Source organism: Typopeltis vanoorti, chromosome 10 (genome assembly GCF_054136105.1).
Source record: "Typopeltis vanoorti isolate ZY-2024b chromosome 10, IOZ_Tvanoo_1.0, whole genome shotgun sequence".
NCBI classification, from domain to species: domain Eukaryota; kingdom Metazoa; phylum Arthropoda; class Arachnida; order Uropygi; family Thelyphonidae; genus Typopeltis; species Typopeltis vanoorti.
The window spans coordinates 116,744,742-116,772,077 of record NC_143558.1 but is presented as its reverse complement, the minus strand read 5'-3'; positions in this window follow the sequence as shown (position 1 = coordinate 116,772,077).

Sequence of the window (27,336 nt, the reverse complement as noted above, 5' to 3'; positions counted from 1 at the left end):
TCTATGCTCCTTTTTGTTGAGGGTATGTGTTATATCCTGTTTCGAATTCAGAGTGCTGTTAGAGTATGGAATTCTGCCAAGCGAAATGTTTTTTTTAATTGATTGGTTCTTTTCTCTATTTTACTTTTAAAATTCAGTTTAATTATATATTCTAACAGAATAACTGAGCAAAATTAATAAATAAATAAAATGTATATGAATTTATTTTCCAACACCGTAGATTTCTCATTAAGTCTTATCTTAAAGATATCTCTCTTATCTGGTCACCAATTTGTTATAAGTAGGTGAGAAATCGTGTGTTTAGGTTGGAACTCTTTGTTCCCGTGGGAAAGTATTGCTGTAGTAAATTAATGCTTACATTCATATTTTTTTAAACCAATATGACTATTAATTTTACCTTCGATTCCTTGTGCTCTTAACCAATTTCTGTAATTGAAATTTATTTATTTATTTAGCATTAGTAATTTTAAGTAATGGATATGAGAGAAACAAGGTTTTGAACTCTCCGTATCATTTTCTTTTAGAAAATTCTTTTGCCAGCACAGCACAACAAATAAATAGTTATTTCTTATTATTTCAAATGAATATTAGCTCTATAATATATACTTTGTTAATTTCTATGTTACGTTTTATTTGACTGTAATATTATTAACAAATTGTATTTACTGAATCTAACATACAGAAATTAAAAAAAGAAAAAAGACAGTATTTTATTTTTCTTATTTCGCTGATGTTCATAGTGTATGATTAGTCACTGATGTTTATGTGTAATTCATGTGATTTTTTTCCATGTGACATTTCAAAACAAGTTGAACTATGGTTTTTACATAGTTCAACTAGGTAAAACTCATTTCCATTACACCCAATTGACTGTTGTCCTTTTAGCCTGACATTTATTTCACAGTAATGATATTTATATATATATATATTAACACAATTATTATATTAGATATTCTTTCCAATACAAATAAATAATTATTTATACTTATTTCAAATGAAAATTAGCTCAGAAAGAAAGAATGAAAGAAAATAAAATGTTTACCCTCAAATAAATATTTTTGATCATAGCAAACAAGAAATTAAAAAAAAACGTGTTTTTTTTCCTCCAAAGTTATCAGTATCAGTTGGAGGTGACATAACTAAAAGATATCTGCAAATGATGAGCTCGCTCATCTCCACTAGCCTGAGCAGACATCTTCTGGAGGAGAAGGGGGAAAGGGGATGAAGGGGGGGGAGCATTGCAGGGAATAATCCTGTCACCCTGTTGACTACCCTTTCACTTCCACCACCTAATGCTATTTTGTGAATAGCATTAGGTGGTGGAAGCATTAGGTGGTTTGTCACTTCCACCACCTAATACTACAAGGTGATTTTGTGAATGCATATCTTACACTAATTCCATCAGAAATACAAATTTCTTTAGGAAATAAATTTGAAGTCTTATTGAAAAGAAATTGAACATCAATTATATCAATGATAATTGAAAATTCATATTTTTCACCCACTATCAATTTTTGATATTCGTTTTCCTTCATTCTTCTTCTTAGATTACTTCATATGGCACCACAAATAAATAGTTATTTAACTATTATTATTATTATTTCACTGATTATTAGGTCTGATCTTATATTTTATGTTAAATTTCTGTTACAAAATTCTAAACAATTAGAACTTTTCACAAAGAAACTTTTGAAGTTTCCCTGCAATTCTTCCCCCCCTTCATCCCGCTCTCCTACAGAAGATGTCTGCTCAAGCTAGTGGAGATGAGCAAGCTCATCATTTGCAGATATCTTTTAGTTATGTCACCTCCAACTGATACTGATAACTTTGGAGGAAAAAAATACGTTTTTTTTTTTAATTTCTTGTTTGCTATGATCATAAATATTTATTTGAGGGTAAAAATTTTTTTTCTTTCATTCTTTCTTTCTGAGCTAATTTTCATTTGAAATAAGTATAAATAATTATTTATTTGTATTGGAAAGAATATCTAATATAATAATTGTGTTAAAATATATATATATAAATATCCCTACTGTGCAATAAATGTCAGGCTAAGAGGACAACAGTCAATTGGGTGTAACAGAAATGAGTTTTACCTAGTTGAACTATGTAAAAACCATAGTTCAACTTGTTTTGAAATGTCACATGGAAAAAAATCACATGAATTACACATAAACATCAGTGGCTAATCATACACTATGAACATCAGTGAAATAAGAAAAATAAAATACTGTCTTTTTCACTTTATTTAATTTCTGTATGTTAGATTCAGTAAATACAATTTCTTAATAATATTAGTCAAATAAAACGTAACATAGAAATTAACAAAGTATATATTGTAGAGCTAATATTCATTTGAAATAATAAGAAATAACTATTTATTTGTTGTGCTGTGCTGGCAAAAGAATTTTCTAAAAGAAAATGATACGGAGAGTTCAAAACCTTGTTTCTCTCATATCCATTACTTAAAATTACTAATGCTAAATAAATAAATAAATTTCAATTACAGAAATTGGTTAAGAGCACAAGGAATCGAAGGTAAAATTAATAGTCATATTGGTTTAAAAAAATATGAATGTAAGCATTAATTTACTACAGCAATACTTTCCCACGGGAACAAAGAGTTCCAACCTACACACACGATTTCTCACCTACTTATAACAAATTGGTGACCAGATAAGAGAGATATCTTTAAGATAAGACTTAATGAGAAATCTACCGTGTTGGAAAATAAATTCACATACATTTTATTTATTTATTAATTTTGCTCAGTTATTCTTAGAATATATAATTAAACTGAATTTTAAAAGTAAAATAGAGAAAAGAACCAATCAATTAAAAAAAAACATTTCGCTTGTCAGAATTCCATACTCTAACAGCACTCTGAATTCGAAACAGGATATAACACATATCCTCAACAAAAAGGCGCATAGACTTTCCCACCAAGCTTGGGAAAACATAGCATGATCAACTGTGGGAAGGAATTAATGCAGAGAACCAGGCAGATAGTAATCTAAATTAAGTAGTCAACTAGCTTTTCTGGTTATTTACAGAAATATCTTTCAACTCCAGTGTTCTGTGTGTTTTTGTGCTGTGAATATATGTTAGCCCCAGTAACCTATAATGAAAAAAGAGTCAACTGCATTTCAGATCTTGTGTTTGTGTGTTTTGTGCTGTGAATATATGTTAAAACCAGCAATTTGAAATATTCAGAAAATCTTGAGAGTTTCAAGTTGTCCCATTCTGGAAAGAAATGTTAGCTAATCTTTTTTTTTTTTAAACTTAAACATAACAAGCGATTTCTAATTACAATAACTGCTGATCATATGTTTGGATAAGCAAAATTCTAATACTGGATAGTTTTTTTTTCATAACGCTGTCGCCATATCTAAGAATTCTAAGAACTCTACTCTAAGAATTCCCACACTTTAACAAGAAAGAAATACCTCAAAATGTATTGGAAAATTAGTACAGCCATCTATAGACAATCAAAGACAAAACACGATGAAAATGAAGGATGTGTGTCACCCTGGGAAAATTCCAAGATATCTCAAAAACATAACTCACAATTCCATAGGCAAACCAAAACGCCATGTGATATCACGGAGAGACATATGTTCCCCAGAAATTTCCAAACACAAAACGTCACGATTCCTTATCTCTAAAAATCATCCACAATGCGTTTCGCGAACCAAACACATCACATGATGTCCCTGACAGATGAGGGTCCCCAGCGAAATTCCAAACATTCCAAAATTTATCTTATCACTATCCATCACCCATAATGCCGTATGCAAACCATTTACTTATCTACAACTCATAACAATACACATCCAAGACACTGACATCGCTTCCCCCCAGGCACCCTATCCCTATTTTGTTCATAGTGTCCCACCAATCACACCACGAATCCTTATCCACTAATATATCTTCCTTTTCCATTCAAAACAAAACGTCACTTATTTACAACTAACAAATGACATCACTTATCTACATCTGATAATAACAAACATTCATGTCACGATTCCTTATCTTATCTTGATTTTGATCTTGTTTAAAGTGCCCCACCAATCAAGGCACGAATCTTTATCTCTACCATCACCCATAATTCCGTACGCGAACCAAACCCAAGAACTGAAGCCACTGACACATATTCCCCTAGGGAAATTCCAAACATTCCAAACTCATAAAGTCACACACACACAATGACGCCATCTTCTTATCAACGAATGACGTCACGATTCCTTATCTTATCTTGATCTTGATCTGGTTAGAAGTGCCTACCCTACTACTCTCGTCATATAATTTCGAACTCGGATCTTTCCTACCAATAGTATCATCGATACCGACTAGGCTACGGAAATTTCTCTGTGGGATATGTTATACTTGTAAAATAAAATAAAATAAAATAAAATAATAATAATTCCGTACGCGAACCAAACCCAAGAACTGAAGCCACTGACACATATTCCCCTAGGGAAATTCCAAACATTCCAAACTCATAAAGTCACACACACACAATGACGCCATCTTCTTATCAACGAATGACGTCACGATTCCTTATCTTATCTTGATCTTGATCTGGTTAGAAGTGCCTACCCTACTACTCTCGTCATATAATTTCGAACTCGGATCTTTCCTACCAATAGTATCATCGATACCGACTAGGCTACGGAAATTTCTCTGTGGGATATGTTATACTTGTAAAATAAAATAAAATAAAATAAAATAATAATAATAATAGTAGCAGCAAGAAATGCTTGTTTTACTCTCTTCTTTCATTTATACTATACATATTTTATCTTAATGAATAACATTCATACTAAGAACTGAAGTGGCAGCTGATTCCTAAAACAAGGAACTGTTTTGGGTTAGGTTAAGATTTTTTTATTTGAGAATCTATAAGGCATCCATGTTTTATTACGAATTTTGAATGCTCCATTTAAGGTTGCAAAATAACAGTATGGAATGTTTCCTGTGAAGTAATAGGTTTTAAAGGGAAGTCAGCTTTGTGTAGTTTGTTGATATCAAAAATAATCGTTCGCCTGTTATTCGAACTGTTGATTTTTATTCGCTAATGCTGTATGTCCTTCAGTCTTATTTTAAGCTTTCATTCTATGCAGAGTAGAGTCAGTTTGTTTATTAACTTTCTTGGTGGTCATTGTTATTTATTTATTTATTGTCATGTAAATCTATGAAATTGTATGTGAAATGAAAAAGGGGCAGATTCCATCATCTATGGAATGCTATGTGTGCTTGCTTGCACGCATACGCACCCAATAAACCCAAATTATGAACCAACCACTCTACCTAAGTGACTCTGAGCGCAGTACGAGTTCGGCACCACAATTGGCAGTGAAGATATTATGACAGTTGCTAACCTTCTGAACTGTGCACGTTCAGCATTGGCTGGACTGAATAATGAGTGATCTGAAAACCAGAAAAATGAGTTCCGACATATTTTGAGGTTCATTTTCATTTTTGGTCTGAACTGTCCATCAAAAACGTGTTTGGCTGCTGCTGGTTGCGCGATGGCTTTCGTGGTACACATTATCTTCGCGACATTGGTGTAGTATCATCTGAATGGTACATCATACCTGAACATTGTTACCGATTAGGTGCGTGCCTTCATGCTTAAGTTTATTCATTCAGTGTTATTTATATCAGAAATTGGTTATATCAGGATAATACCTGAAATCGTTCAGCAGTAGTTCCAGGAGCACGAAGATAAGATTATAATGTTTTATGGATCGGAACTAAGGCGCCAAAGATGAAATGGAGTCTCCTTGAGCAAGCATTTATGTAAGAACCTTTCTGCATTTTCTCTGCTATTAATTTAGGCAGTTTTAAGGGAAAAAAACGGTAATATTCGTTAATAAGTAGGTACACTAAATAAATTGTTTGTTCAGAGATAGGCATGCGATGTGTATGAAAGAAAAATTTCAATAATTACAAGAGATATGATAAGGTTAAACAGTTTTTGCAGAATTTAAATTGTACATTTTGTAAAAATACATAAAAAGAATATGATCTTACTCGTTTATATTCTCCTGTGAAATAATTCCTTAATGATTGTGAAAGAGCAACCTTGACTACTCTGTCCTTACGATATGCATTCTCCGCTATTAATTAGAGCATTTACTTGGTGCATATTAACACACGTGCGCGCGCGCACACACACGCACACACATAATCAACAGACAGAAGGAGAGAAAAGTAACCCATTAGCTGCTCATTTAAGCAGCAACTAGGTTTATGGAACAGGAAAGAGTTGTGGCGGGGGATATACAGAGGAAAGAGTTAATGATCTTCAGCTATTGAACAAGGAAGAATTTTCTCGTTTATGCAAAGTGTCCGAGTCCCACATTTATAGCAAGAAACAGTGCTTTAGCACTGTTAAGTTTAAGGAATCAGTGTTTAAATGTGTTTAAATTGAAGTAATTGAATATGTTTAAAGTTGAATTCTAGCGATGGAAAGCTCAGTATTGCAGACATCGGTTTTATCTGAATGCCTTACGTTGTTATTGAACTGTGTAATGAGAAAAACTGGTTGAAAGCACTTGAAACTAAGCGATAAACAGACGTCATGGTTTGCTTCCACCTGCAGTTTACAGGGTTGTTTTTCAGTGATATATAATCCTTCCTTTTAGATACTGTTGTGACTTTCCAAGAATCAAGTCCTTCAGTTATTCTTATCTCTTTGATGAAAGAAAGAATTCCTTGTACTTGGCAGAGAACAAGAAGAACTGCTAAAATACGATTTACTTGCTTTCTTTAGATACTTTATTTAAGCCATTAAATAAACTTCAAAACTAACTATTACTGTTTTGTAAATTAGGTGACACAGTGTCATGCAAAAAATAAGAAAAAAAAATTCTTTAATGACCAATAAGTGGTACCACAGGAACTGATAAGTATCTTACCCTACTTCCCTAAATAGTTTTCACCTGTTTGTAGCTCCCTCCCCACATTTCCACCCCCTTCCACTTAACGCATTATTATATAATAGGTCCTACTTCTCTGCCTTATTTTCCTTTTTTAAAAGACTTTCAGAAACTTAAGTGTTATTTATTTATTTATTATTATTTTTTGGAAGGCTTGCAGTCTAATTTCTTGCTGTTGTCGCATAACACAATTACAATCTATGCAGAACTTATTTAAAGTTCAGATTTCAGTATTCACAACGAAATAATAATGGTGTTAGTGAGCTCCCCATGTTCTGTTGTTTGTTTGTTTGTTTGTTTGTTTGTTTGTTTGTTTGTTTGTTACTAGCAGAAAGTACTTCAGCGTGGTCCACAACTTTGAAAACACACACCAATCTGCGACTTTCAAAATTTTCAATATGCCCAGAATAGGCTGCAACAGTGCTAAATGTCATTACAAAAAATAAATAAATAAAAATAAAATGTGTAAGGAATAAAACTAAAAATAACCAACATTCTGCATATGTATTTTTTTTTCTTCTGTAAGTGAAAATGTTAAACGATTCCGTTATCTTCCTAGCTAAATAATATGCAAATAGTTTAACATAGGATTGGCTAATAACAAAACACCAAATGCTGGATAAAAGCAAGCGATACCATGTCGATTAAAAGAAATAGTAGTTTCTATATACCTAAAAACAACTAAAAAATTATATAAGCAAAAATAAAACATCGTTGGATACGCCATAAAGCAACATTAGAATTCTGTGCACAAACTACAAACTAAATAGATTATAGTCACTTTTGAGTTTCTGGGAACCAAAACAAAGATTCCACACTTATATGAACTGCAATGACATTCAGTTTATAAAATACCTAAGCTGCTACACAGCAATGAAGAAACCTTACTTCAGCCCTAATTACAGAAGCCTTTTGGTTGGAAAGACCTATGTTGGATTCCCATCTAGGATGCGAAGAACCTTTATCAGGACTTTTCACTTAAGGTGAGGTAGCCAGTCTCATATGGCAGGATTTTTCCTCCAGGAAACTTGGGTTTTTCATCTCTTCTCATTTCATTTCAAAACTGGCAATTAGAACACACGCAGTTAACATACATAATGCATTGACCTCATAGCCTGAGTTGCTTCGGCCGTAAATAAGCCAAACCAAACCTAATTACAGAATATCTAGAACAGCCTATTAGATAATAAGACCACGGACAGCAAATCACTTCACACATAAAAATAACACACTATGGAAAAGCCTAAACCTTTTTATATACCTGACAGGATCACGAACTTCAATTCGATAAGTGACCTACAGAGAGCTGAAAAAGCACTGTGCAGCATATCTACATACTTGTGGAATCATAAGCCTAATGAAACTCTCTTAAACGACAACACAATGACCAAAAAGATTTATGTCCAGTGCAGCAACACTCCATATTAAGCACACATTTGTGTATGTGCGCGCGCTTGTTTTTCATGCTGATGCAATAGTGTATATCTGAAATATTGTCAACACAGCAAAGAATTAATGGTCAATAACGGATTAATGCCATCCTAAGATATACAACACACAATCTTCGGGGGGGGGGGGTTGACAGATGCATGTAATTGCATTATACCTTATCCAGAACCAATATTATTAAAATGAAAAAAAAAATTCACTATTGTAAATGTAAATAATGCATTGTAAATATATGTATAAAAATATAAAATGCATTATTATTATTATTATTATTATTGTTAAAGTAGCAGTAAATAGTAGTTTCACCATTGTATCCTGTACGTCCTTTGCCCTGTACATCCTGTACATCCTTTATCCTGTACATCCTCAAGGGATGTACAGGATAATATGATGGAACTAAATGAAATGTTTACATTATTGCTAATCTCATATCAATAGTTTTTTCCAATTTAATCTGTTATCTGTCAGAACCCCGATATTTTTAACTGCATCAACCACCTACATGATATTTTTCTGGCTATCCTATCATTAAACACCTGTTTTGCAAACCATTTCTCCTCCATTCTGAATACCTGAGATTAATTCTGCTCGCATATTTCCAAATGCTAACAATGATAAGTTCCTTCCTAATTTCTTCGTTTTAATATGATCCTGGCACTAGTGCAATCTGTTCACTCCCCAAATTTTTCTCAGAACTCTCATGTCTATCGTCTCCAGCCTTTGATGGAGAATTTTATTTCTAATCCACCTGTATAATACAGCTACTTCTGTGTTTTGACTAATTTCTCTTTTATTTCATATATATTTATTCTGTTGACAAGACACTACACTAACTTTACTAATTCTGTTGTATTACTTGTCATCTTCACTAAAAATTGTGCATATATAGCTGAAATGTTTTACTTTTTCTATAGGTTCTAAACTCAGCATGTAGATAATATTTTCAATGCTCTTGCCAATTTCCATAGTTTTTGCCTTCTAATTGATGATTTTAAATGCCAAACTTGTTACACAATTATTCAATGTAGTTAAGGATTCCTGAAGATTTGTACTCAATTTATTTAGACCCTTAATATTAACATACACGTAAAGTAAAGAGATGGGATTAGCTCCAATTTTGATACCAGATTTAATGCCACTTTTCTTCATAATGTGATTCATATAAATGATGAATAATAATAATAATGAAGATAGGTTGCGATGATAGCTTGAAGATAATATTATATAATAATAATAATAATGATAATTTATTTTATTATTTATCAGATAAATTACATACATTATATGAACACAATTATGCATAACAAATACTTTCTCATATATAAAGTTTTTTAAATAATAATAATAATAAAAATAACTATTTACAACGTATATTATTATAATATTCATAATGATGATTACTACAGATGTTTCTTTGCAATTTTACACTATATATACAATATCAATGGATATAATCACTCTATATTGCATACTTTTGTTACAGTTATTACATACATTACATACATTTCATTACATATGATACATTACTTAAATTTGTTTCATGTGATATATGACTTACATTTGTTTACATATGATACTTACATTACATACATTAGTTTACATATAATACATACATTACATACTTTGGTTTACATGTGATACGTACATCACATGCACTTGGTTACATATGATACATCTTGGATGAGAACTAATTTCTCTGCTTTCATCCTCGAAGCTTATATGTAAGCTTATCTGAGGATGACACCAGTTGGTTATTATTCATTGTTTTTTTTTTTTTTGCTGTGTTGGGAAGCTACAAAATCTATGATTGAGAAATTCGCTCGCACGCGCGTGCGTGTGTGCGTGCGTGTGTGTGTGTGTGTGTGTGTGAGAACAATGGGAGTCCCAAAGTATTTCATTATCCTTCTGAGGAATCTTTATTATGAACAAGAAGCTGCTGTCCGAACAGATCTTGGAGAAACTGAGTATTTCACAATAGGTAAAGGGGTTTCTACAAGGACGTATTTTATTTCCATGCCTGTTTAACTTGTACAGCGAATACATATTAAGAATGGCAGGGCTCGAGGAGTCTTCAGTTGGAAGTTTGTGTGTGTGTGTGTGTGTGTGTGTGTGTGTGTGTGTGTGTGTGTGTGTGTGTGTGTGTGTGTGTGTGTGTGTGTGTGTGTGTGTGTGTGTGTGTGTGTGTGTGTGTGTGTGTGTGTGTGTGTGTGTGTGTGTGTGTGTGTGTGTGTGTGTGTGTGTGTGTGTGCGTGCGTGCGTGTGGGTGGGTGGGGGGGGTGCGTGCGTGTGTGTGTGTGTGTACGTGCGAATTTCTCAATCATAGATTTCGTAGCTTCCCAACATAGCAAAAAAACCATTAATAATAACCACACACACACACACACACACACACACACACACACACTTGGAATGTATTAATGCGTCGCTGAACTGGAAACCTGAACGAATATATTGTGTTTCATTAAGTGTTTGTATGGTATTTTGGGTCCTTAGAGCTCTTTTCAGGCTATTGTAGTTTGTAAGGTTTCTGTATTCAAAAGGTAATTTGTTTATCATGTCTGGGATATAGAAGTTTCACGTAGTACTAGTAGTAAGCAAATAATAATAATAATAATAATAATAATAATAATAATAATAATAATAATAATAATGCGTGGAAATTACAGGCACTTAATGCTCACCAACTTCGTCTTTCTCCTTGATTAAATACAGATTATGTACTGCATGATATATTTACACCATACAATTATAATTATAGCTTTTTGAGCAGCTATTCTGACAACCGTTATTTGGTCTTAGATGTTTTCTTTAATGTTTTCACTTTCACAAATTTCCTTAGAAACTTCTCAAGGATACTTGCATAAATCTTAATCTGGAACGCTCAGTAGGAAAATTCCCTGCGATTCTCCATTCAGTTTAATTTAGCTTTTTTATATTTGGATACTAACACAGCTCAACTCCAATAATTAGGAATTTGACCTTCTGATAATGTCTTTTGAATTATGCATTGTAGCCACTATAAAACTTCATCCCGCCATATTTGAGCATTTCTGGTCGATTACCATCTATTCCAGTTGTTTTTCCACATTTCAGGTTTACGATGGCTCTTTTGTACTTCTAATATTAATTTGCATCCTCAGTGCATTCCTCTCGAAGACTTCTTCTCCTGTTCTGTCACATCTTGTTTCATTTAAGAATCTTTCAAAGTAATGTTATGTTCCAGATACCTTCAATATCTTAATTTTTCATATAATCTTTATTATTTCTCATTCCTTTTATATTACCATTTATTCCATTTCTGAACTTTTTTTGTAATAGAACACAGAACATTTTGCCACCTTCCTGATATTAATCTTCTATATTCTCACCAAATTCTTCCCACGACTTTTATTTAGCTACTTTTACACATTGATTCGCTTGCTTACATTTTTGTCTGTATTCTTATTCTCTCTGAGTAACGTTGACTTACTTTCTAGGAACCTTCGATATACTTACTTCTTTTTTCATGATTGTCTGTTTAACTTGGTGAGTGAATCATTGATCTATTGCTCACTTTATGGATACAATGGTATATCTGTAAATCGTTTATCTATCAAAGAAAGTTAAACAAATTGAATACAATAAATAGTACGAGTCAGGAACAGAACAGCCATAAGTCTAAAAAGTACTTGTAGGCATTTTATCCATCGCAATCAAAGCAATAAGTGAACTTAGATGGACAGGAATGGGACATTTTCAGTCAGGGGACTATAAAGTGTATTACTCATGATGAGACAAGTCGAAAAAATGGAGTATCTTTCTTACTCAGGAACAAGATGGCTAGGTATGTATTGGGTTATAATCCAGTGAGTAACAGAATCATTTCTCTCAGAGTGCGTGGACATCCAATGAATATGACCATCATTCAGGTTATGCACCTACTACAGAGGCTTCAGAATAAGACATTGAAGAATTTTATGGCAAGTTACAAGAAGATGCAGCAACAAAGCGAGATTTATGGTTACATATTGGAGATTGGAATGCAAAAGTGGGAGAGACTGAGGAACAAGGAATAACAGGTCGTTTTGGTTTAGGTATTCGTAACACTGCGGGGAAGAGACTAGTTGAGTTTTGTGCAGAGGATTCTTTGTAAATTGCTAACACCTGCTTTAAACAGCATAAAAGAAGATTGTACACATGGGTATCACCTTATGGACAACACAGAAATCAAATTGACTATATACTTGGACAAAGAAGATGGAGAAGTGCAATTCAGTCTGTCAAGACTTTTCCAGGTGCAGATTGTGGAACAGACCATGAGTTATTAGTGTCTACAGTACATGTGAAACCACGAAAATTGAAAACAACACAAATGTCTATCAGATATGATATTGAAAACATACCAGCTAAATACAATATTAGCATACAAAACAGCAACACACTCAGTTTGTGTGAAAGAGAACCAGATGAACTATGGGAAGATATTAAAGATATAATTAAAACAGAAGCACAGAAGAATATTCCAACAGTTTGTAAGAAGAAGTCCAAATGGCTGTCAGAAGATGCCATCAAAACTGCCTAGGAAAGGAAGAAAATGAAGGCCACAGGAAATTTGCAGGAGGCACGGCATTTGAATGCAGAGTTTCAACGACAAGCCAGAAGAGACAAGGAAAAATACTTTAACCAGAAATGCCAACAAATAGAAGACCAAAACAAGAACGGAAAAACAAGAGATCTTTTCAAAAAGATTAGAGAACTAACAGGGAAGTTTAGTGCCAAGGTAACAATATTGAAAAGTAAACACAAAGGATATCTTACAGAAGTTGCAGACATCAAAGAAAGATGGAAAGAGTATACAGAAGCCCTTTACAAAAAGGACTCCAAAATTACTAAGAAATTTGAAGAGCAGGATTATACACAGGAGTCGGTACCACTGGAGAGTGAAGTGAGGGTGGGCGCTGCAACAGCTATCCAGTAAGAAAGCACCAGGAGGAGATGGAATACCCATTGAGCTGCTCAAAGCGCTGGGAGGAGGCAGTTAAAATTTTAACAGCTCTATGTCAGCGAATTTGGATCAGAACTACATGGCCTAGGGAATGGAAAAAATCAGTTTATATACCTTTATTGAAGAAATGCGATGCAAGAGAGTGCGAAAATTACAGAACTATAGCATTAATTTCTCATGCAAGTATAGTCTTACTTAAGTTCATTCAGAAAAGACTGGAACCATTCATGAAGAGAGAAATGCCAGATGAACAGGCAGGATTTCGAAAAGGCAGAGGAACAAGAGATCAAATCGCCAATGTGAGATGGATAATAGAGCATAGGAATATCACAAGAATGTCTACCATTGTTTCCTTGATTATAGCAAGGCTTTGAACTTTGTAGATCATGTGAAACTGTGGAATGTGCTAAGAACAATGGGAGTCCCAGAGCATTTCATTATCCTTCTGAGGAATCTTCATTATGAACAAGAAGCTACTGTCCGAACAGATCTTGGAGAAACTGAGTATTTCACAATAGGTAAAGGGGTTTCTACAAGGACGTATTTTATGTCCATGCCTGTTTAACTTGTACAGCGAATACATATTAAGAATGGCAGGGCTCGAGGAGTCTTCAGTTGGATTTAAAATTGGCGGAAAAATATTAATAATTTGAGGTATGCAGATGATAGCATCTTGCTAGCAGAATGGAAAGAAGATTTGAAGGAACTTATTATGAAAGTTAAAGAAGAAAGTGCTAACTATGGTCTTAAACTTAACCTCAAAAAAGACAAAAGTTATGGCAACATGTGAACTTAATAATTTTGAAGTAGATGGCAAGAAAATGGAAGTAGTTAACAATTTTGTGTTCCTAGGATTCCGAATTGATAAAGATGGTTATTGTATCGAAGAAGTTAGAAGATTATTACTCGGAAAAAAAGCAATGACAAATTTAAGCATGATCTTTAAAGATAAAGATATTAGCCTCACAACAAAAATCAGAATCGTGAAAGCAATGGTATTCCCTGTGGTGCTGATATGGATGTGAAAGTTGGACCCTGAGAAAGAGTAAAAGAAGGAAGATAGATGCATTTGAATTATGGGTTTGGAGACGCTTACTAAGAATACCATGGACTGCAAAGCAAACCAATAAATCAGTGATAGACAGAATAAAGCCAGATTGCTCCCTTGAAGTTATGATCATCAAGTAAAAATTGTCATACTTCGGACATATTATGCGAGCAAATGATAGTCTGGAGAAAATGATGATCTTGCTAAAGTTGATGGAAGCAGGAGAAGAGAAAGACCAAGAATTAGATAGGTGGATGGATTTAAAGAAGCAACTGCAGTGCGCTTGGAGGTTCTGAAAGACATGGACAGGGACAGATAGGAATGGAGAGTGTATGTTCGTGGAGTCGGAAACGACTCGATGGATCATAACAACAATCAAAGCAAGAAGAATAAATCGCTGTTGAAAACACAAGTTTCATGAGCTCTTCAGCCACCTATTTTCAATGTTTATAAAGCATCAGACACTGCAAGAATATTTATAATCAACCAGCTTCTTATAGGATGACGTTCTATAACTGAATAAGCGTTTCTTTTCTCATTCAGAAAAAAAAAATTGATTCATTGATTTCTTCTTATGTTTATCATCAAACAGCATTTTTGTATACCTTGACTGCATGAAGACTAATGGCTGCTGATTATCTATTTTTACCTTAAAGCTACAAGAAGAGAACGTGCTATTGTTGACAAAAGTATTTTGACACGTTACGTGCCCTGCAAATTTCGGATCCTACCACATGCAAATATTCAGGGAGTGTCTGCGTAAGTCTGATAATAAAAGATTGGATGTGCTGCATGTGTTTTGTACCGTACTCGATGTCAAGATGCCACATTCAGCTAACGTGGGATGGTAGTTTAGTGCCACATTAGTGGTCTTTCTGTCCATCACATTGCTCCCGTCTCAATATACCGAAATTTACCGTTATTTATGTCATTCATGGAAAATTGATGGTGCTACCACAGCAGGAAAACGGCCTGGGAAGCCACCGACACGAAACTCACCGATATCGAAGAATTCTGTCTCGGAATGTTCGAGCATACTGCACATCATCAGCAGCGGACCTTGCAGTCAACTTGGAAAATGCTGCAGGAACATCTGTCAGCATAGAGTTGCATGCCTTAGTTTACCACGGCAGAGCGGCTGCGAACAAGCCGCACATCATACCCCCCCCTTAATGCCTAACGACGTTTGCACTGGTGTCTTTCACACCTTTCCTGGACCGCAGATGATTAGAAAAGAGTTTTGTGGAGTGACGAATCACTCTTCGAAATGTTTCACTCTGATGATCTTGTTTGGATCTGGAGATTACCAAGGGACCGGTTCCTGCAGAGCATCATTCCAACTGTCAAGTTTGGTGAAGGATCGGTAATGGTGTGGGATATTGCAGTTGGATGGGGGCTTGGTCCATTGGTGGACGTGCTCAAAACCGTGACGTCTACCTGGACATCCTGGACAACCTCATGCTTCCGACGTTGTGGAATTCCTTCTGTAGTGACCCTTGCGGGTTTCATCACAACAGTGCTCCATGTCATATTGCACTGTGTGTGTCCGAAACTGGTTTCCACAAGACATCGTTGATGTGTTGGATTGACCAGCTTAGTGTCCAAACTGCAATCCCATCGAACATCTTTGGGAAGAATTAGAACGCCGAATTCGCTCCAGACCACAGTGGCCGTCATTAGCATCAACATTGGGTTTGCGGGAGGAATGGAAGAATCTTCTTGTTGTGACGTATCAGAAATTGTTTGAAAGCATTCTCCGAAGTATAGTTGCTGTCATTTAGGCCCAAAGTGGTCCCACTTGGTACTGGAAATGTAATTAAAATGCATTTCGTTTGCCATAAGGTGTCCAAGTACTTTTAACAACATAGTGTATTTTCACCCAGATGAAATACTTTGGTTCGAACTATGGTGTGACAGTAATCTTCTTAGGTATAATGTTATCCTTAGAACTGCAGGAGGAAATTTGTTTTCTGTGGTCTGAGAACGAGGAGAAAAAAGATCTTGCCTGTACTTGATCACAAGGTGCTGAGGGTAGTAACAACTTCTTGTTCCTCTGATACATGTAGTTTATCAGTTTTAGGTTTACTTGGAGTTTGTTCCTACTACTTTACGGAACTTTGTATGGATGTTCAAAATGCTTGTAAAGCGAAAAAAATTTAAAGCAAAACAGTTGTGTGTAATTTTGAATGTAAAAAAATTAAAGTTGTCATTTTTTTACATTCGGTATATAATGGAATGAAAAAAAATCATTATAATCAGATAAATTATAATAGACAAGCAATTTTATTCTTAGTGTAGTCCTTTACCCAAACGTGAGCAAACAAAGTTTGCGCTTGAATTATCTTTATAATTAAGCTTATTGTATATAGAGACTGTTAACTTTAAATGAATTGCATCAGTATCTCATTATGCAAAGCACACTTCCTTACGGACGTGTCTGTTGCTATACATTTTGAGAAAGATCACTACCCAGACTAGTTTCGACCTTTATTGATGCGCCTCATCAGTGAAAAATAGACCCAGGAACTGAGGTTATATCAATGCAAAATTCGTATATTTTTCATATATAGTAACAAAATAGTGTATGCATCAACACACTATTAAAATATGTGGATTATAGATAATAGTTAAAAGATTTTTATTTTTTTTTTGCTTGCTTATCAAGAAAATTATAATAGACAAGAAAGCATATTCTTGCTTTAATCCTTCACCTAAACTTAAGCAAACAAAGTTTGCGCGTCGAGTATCTTAAGGAATAGGCTATTTGTATACAGAGTCAGTTTTCATCATCAATTGCTTCAGTATTCCAAAATGCAAGGCACAATTCCTTTCGAACGTGTATACTGCTAGGCATTATGGGGAATTCACTATCCACAGACCAATTTTGATTTTTATTGAGGTCTCATCAGTGGGTGCATACTGGGGCAATTAATATGAAGTCAACGACCTCTATGTACAAGTAAGTAGCCGTTAAGGTACTTCACTCGCAATCCTCGTTTGCTAACCTATAAGAAATACAATTTCTTCTATGTTATAATTCACTTGATAACCATCAGAAAAAAAAAAAAACTTTGTACTATGATCTCTGTGCCAGATTAATTTTAGGAGTATGGTGATATGCCATTTTACTAATTGCATATTGAAAATATTTGGCTTCTGCGTTGATTTTCTTTGAGCTACCTTGGAAATAGAGCTAGTCTTGCTGGTGGCTGCTGACTATAACTGGAGTTCTGCTTGGTGGTGGATGTTTGCCAGTGTTGTATGGTGGAGCCACCGCTGATTATCATGAACTGATTCGGGTCAGAACCGATTCAGTGAACGTAGATAGTGAACCTTACTATAATGCATATCAATGTACACGTTCAAAAGGAAGTGTGCTTTGCTTTATGGAATACTTAGACAATTGATGTGAAGTGAACAGCTTTCACGTCCAAACTTTGTTTGCTTAAACTTGGATGAAGGATTGAACAAGAATATAGTTTCTTATATATTATAATTTACTGTCTAAAATAGGATACACAGTATAGTATACGTTCATGATTAATAGCCATTCAGAACTTGGTTCACAACGTTAAAACCGCATCAAGAACAGTTAACCTGCGCCATTTGTATAAAATGTGCATGTTATACAGATTCTGGATTAATTATTTTAATAACTTATCCCAGTAGAAAAAATGCATTTTTCTCTGAATCTCAAAGCGTACAGACATATTGCTCTGCTCGATTGATTGCTCTGCTCCATTTTGCTTTACTTAAGAAGGAAGCAGATAACACTCCTAGGTACTGTTATTTTTGCTGCGCATGATATCCGGCCCTTTCAACGGATATGAGATAGAGATCTCATATTTCCGTGAGGGAAAACACCTCTGTACAATGCATATAGCGGTGAATATAATCAACTAGCTCCTTCAATTGAAAATTTCCTAGAGAATTTTAACCAAGATACTCTAATGAATGTTGATACTGGAAACAAAATAATTAAGAAAGAAGTAAGCATGTAAAGAAAAAAATACTCTACAGGCAGGGTAGCACTGCTTATTATGACAGCTGAAGTAACTAAACCTATGAGGTCAGCGTATTATGTCTGTTAATTGCATGTTTTCTGCGACAGGTCTTAATGAGAGAAATCACTTGCTATCTCCATATGACATCTAATTATTTTCTATTCCAAGCCATCATTAAAATAATCTAGAATTAACACTACATGTAGTATTCTGCATCCAAGATGGGATTCTAATTTATGTTTTCCAATTGGGCAGCAAATGTAGCGACGATTCCAAGAAAAAACACGTTTCTCATCAGAAAATTATCTCATCTTGGATGCTTTTCTACTGTTTTGTTTTATTTCAATGTAATCATGAGGAAAGTGCAGAACGAAGCTAGGGAATCATAAAAAATATATAAAATAGTTGGTGGTTTAGCAAGATACCATATTAATTCTACATCATGTCTATATGAAGTTATGACGTGTATTAAAACAGAAACAGGTGATCATGATAGTGATCATCTGGGCATAAAAGATATTCCGTCCTGAAAATCTAAATGTGTCATTTTGTTATGGTTCCAGTAACGGCTAGCGTAGTACAATATGACTACCTGTTTATTCCATGTTCTCTACAGATTCATTTGGAATAAAATAAGTTGCTATGCTAGATAGGTTAAAAATAGATCTCCTGTTTGTGCAGTACATTTCAAAATGACTTCAAAGACTACATTTCAGATGAATAAACACTAAAGTGACCAGCTTATGAAGCAACTTGTTTATTGATTTTATTATTATCCAGTCTGTGGATGTAGCATTAGATTTTATTATAACGATCAAAATTACGCGATTTAATATGTCACCGATAGGATAATGGTTACTAATGATGAACATTACTTCATTTACGATTGATTGTAGAAGTTGTAATTTTAGTGAGGTTTCTTTTCTGATCTGGAAGAAATGAAAAAGTATGCTCCCGAATACCCTCTTTCTGTCTTAATAATTGGATATCTGGAATACAGGGCTAATTATATAAATATCGCTGTGACGATGTTCAGTGACAGTATAATCCTTCTAACCATTGACATTTTAAAAATCAAATCTATAATTTATTTTTATCTCTCTAGGAACATTAAAACTTGTTTTCAGAAGTAAAATTAGAAATCCAACTTTTTTGTTGTTTTTATGTGCATTTATTTTGCAATAAGGTTTTGTTTTAATCAGCTACTGAGTGGAAACGTTGTCAGATTATGGTTGCATAAAACTTTTTTATTTTAAATCATCCCTCTCTATCCTCTCTATCTGTCTATCTGGCATGCTCAGCTGAATTACTAATTAATGTCAAACTACTTAATTGACCTCAATGGGAAGTCACAGAGGAGGCGGTTTGTCCGATTTTCCTAGCTGGATAATCAAGATTACAAGTTGCGTTGAAAGAGTTTATTTTTATTTTTATTTCAGTCAGTTTCACCATTGTTGCTCATCAGATAGCAAACATGCTGATATTTGATATTGCTGTGACTGGTTATGCAAATTGCTTTCCATGTTGGCTATAATAAATAGTTTGCATTCATTGCATCGTTTTCGTTTAGCAAAATATCCTTAATAGGAAAGGTGGTAGCCACCATCTGTTCTCTTTATGATGCATGCAATATCCAAACATAATATACACATATCGTTCTTATCGCATATTGTATATATATATCAATCTGTCTAAACTCCACACGTGTGTGAATATAAGCAGCCGTGAGTCATGAGCAAGGTCACTGCGATAACATTCAAGAAAAACAAGCCCGAAATTCCAGCTGCTTTTCTAGCTACTAAGCAACAAGATTTCATCATTTTCTCGTAGAGCTTCCTTGATTGCATCATCCTTTCTGTCATGTTTTCAAGGAAAAGAGGTATTGTTAGTAGTAAGTATTATAGTTCTAAACATTGCTTCCTAACTGTTGAACTGAAATGTCACGACGAACACCTGAGATATGCGTTAATCGTTTCATGAAAAGAGGCTCACCTGTTTCTTTCTGCTAAAAATCTGTTTAAGAAAAGCCACTACGTAAATGAAGGAGTGACTACAACTTTTTATTGTAAATTGTTGTGTTTCTTGTAAACTACTTATATTTGCAAAAAGAATGGTGAATTATGAAATTCGATTACATTTGTAGTGGCCACTCATTTTGGGTGCACGTGTGTAAAAAAAAATAAGGCTATTTGTAATAAAACAATGCAAGTGTAAAAATCTTTTTCGAATAGCCCCATGAAAAAAAAAAAAAAAACTTAAATTATTGAATCGCAGATACTAATCTCAGAAGAATTCCTCATTAGACTTTAATCTCTCATATTCGACTAAATCTTGATATTTTTTCAACAGATTACTAGAAAACTTAAAAACGTAGAAATAAAAATATGGAAAAAAAAGTGTGTTTAGTAGGAAAATATGAAAATATGTTTTTTTTTTACCCTTTTAATTCAGAAAAACTCTCAGTAATAGGAACCAAAATTGTCAGTAAGCTTGATTAGAATTTTTATGTACTGGACAGATTTATAAAATGTGTGTAGATTTGTCGTTTAGAATACTAGAAAAACTTAAAGTCGCGATCTTTTGATTATAACTGTTTTTATGCCAATCCCAATAGCGAAATGTTGTGAACCTCTAGACTTATTATTTTGTTCCGCTAGTATCGATGTCTATGCAGGCCATATAAATTGATTTGCGTTTTTCTACTTTATCTGTAATGCTACTGCCTACATTGACACTCGACATCATCGTGATCAGTTGGAATGTAAGATACGTGGGGGGGGGGGGGGGGGTACCCAAAAATAACCGTAATCTGAACTTCGCGCGCGCGCATTTTCTAGTTACGGATGATGCCGCTAGATATCGTGAGTGTGCAGTTTTCCGCACCAATCTGGCAAGTGGCATCATCTGTGTGAACTGGTTCGTTGTTCTGGCTGTTTTTTTTTTTTTTTTTTGTGTTTATAAGTAAGTTTGGTGATTTTGTGATAGCTGACCACAAATAACAGAGAGAGTGCGTGAATTTTGTTTTCTTTTTGGTAAAATTGCAGCTGAAACTTCTGTTTCGGCAAGCTTTTAAGGAACGCAGGTCTACGAGTGGTTTTCCTGTTTCTCGTAGTTTGAGTTATCCGATAACGAACATCCTGACTATCAATATGAGCAATCAACAACAGCTTAGCTTTGCTTTTATTCGTTTTAAGATAGTCTCATGTAAACTGAGAAACATATCAGAGGTCGATATGAGTATTTAATGTGTGTTTTATTTCTCGTTTATTGAAACTTAAAAGTTTTAAATTGAAAATTTTAAACCAGTGGTTTTCCTGTTTAGGAAATTTTAACGATTAACTTACGGTAATAAATGTGCTGTACATTTCACTTTCACATGAATTGAGCATAAAAAATAATATATCAGGAATTTTTTATATTTGGTATTTCCAGGTTAAATTTATATATTGCCAATAAATGGGATATGAAATTGATACGGAATCACAAGTGATCCGGTGTTCGTTTTGTAGAAATCCAAATGCATTGCAAGTCATAAAAATATTACAAATCTTAAAATGCCTCTTATTTTATTTTGTTTTGTTTTATTTTTAAGAGAGCAGGAGGCACTAGGGCTTCTCCCATTATCAAATTTTCTGTTAAGACCATATATTCCAATTTAAAGAAACTAGTCATCGTTCTTTCGGTCATTGTTTGTCTTTGGTTCAAACGAACACATTTTGATTTTCCTTTATGGATTTAACCAGATTTAATATGTCCAACCAGCTATGGTAGAGTATGTTAAACGCATTTTAGTCTCCCAAGATTAAATCCTTTTGGATAGTTTAAATTGGATTACTTACGGAAAATTTATTTAACCGATTAATTATCAGTCTGATTGGCCTAATGGTTATTGTGACCGCTTATCGACGTACACTTGTGGATTTGAAACGAATGAACACGGATGTCTGTGCATACGTACCTTTTGGTAAGTTTTAAATGAATTTCGTTCGTCGATGTGAGACCACCATCGGCTTGAAGTGGCTTGATTATCTGAACCATAGATGGCCCACAATAATGAATTGTTATAAGCTTACAACATTTGATGGTTAAGAGTTTTCTAAAAGAAATTTAGACTACGAAATCTCTGTGTACTTCGATGATAAGTGATTTATATATAAAAAAAATAACATGAAAGAAATGTTGAAGGTTGGGAACGTCGTTCTTACCTCAGCGCAGTTGAAAAAACTATGAATTTAACAAAAAAAAAAAAAAATCAAAAGAGCTATTTTGCAGATGGAGAAAAAGAATGAAAGACGAATTGCAAAAGGAGTTAAAAATCTTCCAAGAGAGGAACCCCGTGAATTGCTGATGAAATAATGCTGATAGAATGGAATTCGCTAAATGCTAATACAAATTATTTCGAAAATGATAAGCGAAGAAAAAGATTAGATTATCTGTTGCTTCAACGTATCCTCAATAACAGCTTGAATCTGATGATAATGATAATAATAATAATAAAATGAAAAATATTGCAAGAAAATTCTAAAATTCTCTGTAATTAATAAACTTATAAAATATATAATATAAACATATAACTTTTGCATCGTAGTTATTGCTCATAGCTTGCATCTAAAGCCGTAAGTTTATTACGTAAGGCTTTAGATGCAGAAATGTCATACACGTTGTAGGTTTACATTTCAAAAATGTTACGCGGATAGGTATCCACTATGAATTTGTCATAACGCTATGGACATATTATATTCATAAAAACTAGTTCAATGTGATTCATGGACGTGCGTTAAATTATGCGCAGAACACCATACCAAACTGTATGTATTATATTACATTAAAGTGCAGTTGTAATGGAATATAACGTGTTTGTTTGCATAGATATTCCTTTATTATTATTATTATTATTATTATTATTATTATTATTCAACTAATTAATATTACAACCTAAATGATGTTTATTGGCCATCAAACAAACACGTCACGTTAAAATTCCTGCATGAAGTAATTTGTTCGATTTATTGCCTAGGATAATATTTAATGATAATCAGTGAAATAAACATAAATATTACTAATATAAATCATAACAATACTTCATACAGTACCTAGATCTATTATCCATATATGGCCTAACATCAGCTATAATATCATGCATCGGAGAAGAATTCTCCAAGCAAAAATCTAGTTGTCGTCCCCTTATCAACTAATCTCTTTCATAATCTTCAGAGATGATCCCTTAGTTCTCTCTACACTAGTCATGTACTCAAAATTTCACCTGCGTCAATCCTGTAATAACCTTTAAGTGATTTATATTTTTCTATCACCCCCCCCCTCCTATTGCGCCGATTAGCCAATTTCTGTAACAAATCTCCAATATTTCCCTCACAAGGAGAGTCCCATGAACCTGCTCCGTCTTGTTCACTTGCCTCTCGATCCTGTCCGCATCTCCATGGAATCCTTTAACCCAAAGTCCCCTAGTACTCCCAAATATCTAGCCTTCTTAATTCTTTCAGCTCAGTTCCTCAGTGTAATCCACAGCTGGTAATCTTTTCATCTCAAAATGCATAATCTTATACTTTGCCACATTAATCTCACAGCCACTCTGCTTTGCCATATAATCTGTATAAATCGTCCTGCAAGATCTTCACATCAACCTTATTAATTAGTGTTCTACTCGGTTTTACATAATTCAAAAATAACTGAATGATTCCTCTCAGATAATTTCCCGAAAGTAATCAGTAATGTACAAGCTAAACAGAAGTACCCCGAGTACAGAGTCCTATGGTACACATATCATAACGCCTTCTCAACGTGACGAAAACATATCTTATGTACACCCAACACAAAACAATCACATAATTGGTTATCATGCAGTAAACCTGTGCCATATACATCGACGCTATCAACAGAAAACTTTGCTGTGTCTAACAGAATACTCTGCTCTCTGTCCAGACGATGACAGAGAACATTTACTCGGACGTCCGCTGCAGATTCATGAGACACTGCTACGAAAAAACAGCTTTCACTGGTCAACTGGAAAAAGTCTCTCTTTGGATAATGTGAAGCCTCATACGGTACTAGTGAAATGGGAATTTTTGTCCCATCCTCCAGATAACTCGCCAACGGATTACTCATTTTCTTATTGCCAGACAATAATTTGTGCAACCCACAGTTTAGAAACCGAGCGGTATTGAAAAACAGAGTAAAACTTTCCCCCCCCCCCCTTCTTCTGCAGATTGGAAGTTTTACAGGAGCGCTATGTATGAACTTGTTAGTGTGAAGGCACTTATTTTCCCGAAAAAAGGTTTTTATTAAAATTGTTATTCATCACAGTACCAAGCAAAATACAAATGTATTTCAAGTACCAAATACCAAATATTAGTTTTCGAAAGTGTTACAAGAAGTACTTTTTTGACATCTCTATTATTCTTCAATTTTAAGCAATTCCAATGGGATACCAGCAAGATTTCTTCAGTTTCGGAAAGAAAGAAAAAAAAAACACGATAAACAGGAATTCTCAAAGAACACCCATCTTAATGAATTATAATATAGTTTTTATATAAATAGTTTTATATAAATTTATAAAGATTTTCATTTAAAGAAGAAATAGCCGATCATCAAAGGGCTGCATTTTCTCTCTCAGAAATGTAGGTTTCTTAGGCAAACAAGTCGGAGCACATACGGAACACGAAATAATGAGATAATACACTCGCTTCATTGCTTTATTTCTCGGCATTTTATTCAACGAGCTGAGTTTCTCATAAAAGTGAGTCCGTGGGCAACCCTGGTGGTGCAAAGTTCATTTTAAGGGTCTTAAACATCGGTGTTTACAGACCTCTTGAAATTCAAAACAATAAGAATACAAATTAAAAAAAAAAAAAAATAGCTGTCGTTAGAGCTCGCAGCCCACAATTGATAAGTCGTCGATATCCTTCATATTCTGGGATTCACACTAAGTAATTCAAGTATCTTGCTGCATGAGAACAACGCTGTGACCAAACCAACAGATCGATCGCACAGAAGTCAAAGCGACAGTAAATTCAAGAAAGTCAAGAAGAGAAATAACCCTACAAACGTATGCCGTTTATCAGGACTGCCTATTGGAAATAAAATCTGAAGGCATCATACTCATGATTTGCTATTTTTAGTCGCTTCCGTTTAAAAGCGAGATCTAAAGTCTTGTAAACTCGTAAAGTACGAGCTAGTGTTCGAAAAATAATAAAACTAGCTATATAGTAGCGCTATGACGTTATTCAGCAGTGATGCATGCAGAGAAAGTCGACCTTCATATGATGAAATATCGGTAGCAGTCTCGTATCGAGAGTTTTCTGAGACCGCTACGGTGCAGGGTTAGCTGCTGTGACGCTTTCAGTGAATGTTATTTGCTTTCATATTGACGTCACGGCAATTTCCAATTATATCTGTAGTTGCTATTGCGGTAATCAGAACACAAAATAACTAAAACAGGCACCCGAAGAAAATTTTCAAATGTAAATTGTCATTATTGTAATGGTATGGTATCACAATAACATTCCTGTATAATTAGATTGTTTATTGTCATAATGAATGAATTTGAAGCTGTTTTCTTTTCTTTCTTTCTTTTTTTTTTTTTTTTTTGCTTATGTACTGTAGGCAATATTTCGTTTTGATTAGTTTTGCCGCTGAAAAGGGTCACCTTAAAACTAAAATTAAGACTGCTGGAATCCTAAATATTAAATTTTATTAAATTGCATCAGTCCAGAGTGGAACTATTAATATAATTTAGAATAAATATATGGCCAATTATAACCAAAGTTGAGTTGAAAGGACAGCAGACACATCTAGTGAAACTCCATATTCCAAAGTGAGAAAGAGAAACAAGCTTTCAACAATTGTTTTTATTATGTTTATTTCATTAGATTAGATCAAAAAAGGAACGAAGACATTTTAAAAGAACTAAAAACAAAATCAATAGAAGAAAAAAAAAACTAAACAATTATAAACAAAAATGGATGGAACAATGGTCAACACTCGACATCCTAAACAAATACTAAAATATAAGCCAAATGGAAAGAGAAAGAAGGGTATAACTCAAAAAAGAATATTGGATCTATAATGAGACCGGAACAGACCAATGTGGTCTCTACCCGTAAAGCCGAACCCGAAAGCACCAGCCGTGTGATAAGCACACTTGTTAAGATATTATTCTTGGCTTTGCATTATAAATGTAAACCTTGAACAAAGTTCCACGTGGCACATTTTACGATATATCAATCACTGCAATTAAGTAATGAGCACATTTTTACTTGTCTACGTCATTAAATGAATGGGATATTCCTCGAATTTCCATGATGAATATCCCATTTTTTGATGCAGATTTTTTTGAAATTTTTTGATGCAGATAATTATTTATATTTCTTAAAATATAATTCCAATTACTCTTTCAGTTTATATTACACAACTTTTGCTCAGCTGCAATCCCTGTCATTAATCGTGCAGCTTATCAAACTTATGCTCATAAGCAGCTGGCTGTGAGATATACTGGGGTTTATCCTACAAAATAGACAATTCGGCTTGTAAACACACAATACAGATAATCATATGACTCATGGCCCTTAATTATCCTTGGATAATATGTAAACATTCACTTCTGAAGAATATCAAGTGCACTGCAAGTAGGGTTACATCATCTTTATTGCATTTTATGTATAATGATGATTAAATATTATGTAACTGATTATAAGATTAGTCATAGCATATCTATGTGGAAAATAATTTTAATTTTATGCGCAAGTTTCAGCTGTGTATATTATTACAGAAAATAAATAAATGAAACCCAGTACGTGGCTGCAAATTGAAAGTGTATTTTTATTGAAAAATGGAGACTTGCACTAAAATAATTACTAAAAACATGTTAAAATAAGATCATTGTTATTTGTA